Source organism: Moschus berezovskii, chromosome 3, assembly GCF_049115385.1.
Source record: "Moschus berezovskii isolate FMDL1 chromosome 3, NW_MosBer_1.0, whole genome shotgun sequence".
NCBI lineage: Eukaryota > Metazoa > Chordata > Mammalia > Artiodactyla > Moschidae > Moschus > Moschus berezovskii.
In genome coordinates, this window is record NC_142462.1 from 98351275 (window position 1) to 98353012 (window position 1738).

Sequence of the window (1738 nt, forward strand, 5' to 3'; positions counted from 1 at the left end):
CCGACAAGGCCATCTCCACCTCAGATGCAAGCCACAAGTTCAGGGGGTTCCTCAGACCACTCACACATCTGATTGTCTGGGTCTAAAAGTGAGGGTTCCCATCTCACTGTTTGGAAACTCACTAGAATAACTCACAGAACTCAGGGAAGTGCTATACCTCTGATTACAATGTTTTATTTTTACAACATTTTCTCTTTACCAGTTATTTTAAGGAATGGTTTATTTTGTTTTTATGTTTTATCTTCTTTGGCTACGCTGTGTGGCTTGTGGGATGTTAGTTCCCTGACCAGGGCTTGAACCTGGGGCCACAGCAGTAAAAGTGCCAAGTCCTAACCACTGGGACACCAGGGAATTCCCTTTATTACAATTTTGTTACAAAGGATACAAATCAGGAGGACCAGTCAAATGGGGAGATGTGTAAGGCAAGGTCTTGGAGACAGTGTTCAGTTCAGTTCAGTTCAGTCGCTCAGTCGTGTCCGACTCTCCGCGACCCCATGAATCACAGCACGCCAGGCCTCCCTGTCCATCACCAACTCCTGGAGTTCACTCAAATTCATGTCCACAGAGTCGGTGATGCCATCCAGCCATCTCATTCTCGGTCGTCCCCTTCTCCTCCCGCCCCCAACCTTTCCCTGCATCAGAGTCTTTTCCAGTGAGTCAACTCGTCGCAGTGTAGACTTTCTGTATTCTTTCTTATGGAATCAGGGCATATTCTTCTGGCAATCAGTGTGTTTACCATCCAGAAAACTCTACTGAACTTTGGGGTCCAGAGTTTTCTGGGAGATCAGGTTGACCTCACATGGCTCTCAGCTCCAACCCTTTAATAGGACCCTTCATAGGTCTGAGACCAGCTCCATTCTGAAGCTCTCTAGAGAGTGCAGCAATTCATCTCATAGCATAACAAAGCTACTTCTAAAACTGGAGCTATCACAAGGATTTAATCTCCCTTTCAGGAACCAAGAACAATAGTCACTCAAATTCTTTATTTTACAACATAAATATTACATAAATACACTCAATTTTGCCAAAAAACATTAGAGTTTAAGAGTAATCTCCCAATTACCATTATCTTTATCTGTTGCTGTTCCTAAAGTACTAAAGAATCATATATCAGTGATACATTATAGATTTTTCTTTTTTTCTTGAATGATTATACAGAGAGAAAAACTCAGGAAAAATGTTTTATATTAGAAAATGTAGAAACACTTCATTCCTGATTAAATATTTTAAAAGTCTGTAACTTAAAAACTAATGTCTAGGTTTATAGTCACCTCATAATGGACATTGGGGAGGAGTGAACAAATTATAGATAAACCAACAGAGAATACAGGAAGAAAACTGCTGAATGAATGAGTAAGGTGGTGGTCTTAATTAGGCAAAGGGAAACCAGATTTGTGTCAGTTGCCTCTGTCCATAGCTAGCTGTATTATCTTGAAGATCTGGATGCTCTCAATCTCTCTCTTCCATATTCAATATGTAGAAATTATATGCAGTTATTTTAATTATAGTTAAAATACATGTCATCATTTAAAAATATCTTTTATAAGAAACGATCAAGTCCACTGTATTGAAATGGGACTAAAGCCATTACTTGGACCTCCATAGGTAGCACTAGTGGTAAAGAATCCACGTGTCAATGCAGGAGATGTAAACAAATGTGGGTTCCATCCTTGGTTTGGGAGGGTCTCCTTGAGGAGGGCTTGCAATGCACTCCAGTGTCCTTGCCTGGAGAATCCCC

General features: G+C 40.7%; 1 non-coding gene across 1 annotated transcript; it reads right to left on the reverse strand.

Annotated features, from left to right (window-relative positions):
• Positions 1-278: 278 nt before the first annotated feature.
• Positions 279-351, reverse strand: TRNAK-UUU (transfer RNA lysine (anticodon UUU)). The gene has a single exon. It is a non-coding gene; the product is annotated as a tRNA-Lys (tRNA).
• Positions 352-1738: the final 1387 nt, after the last annotated feature.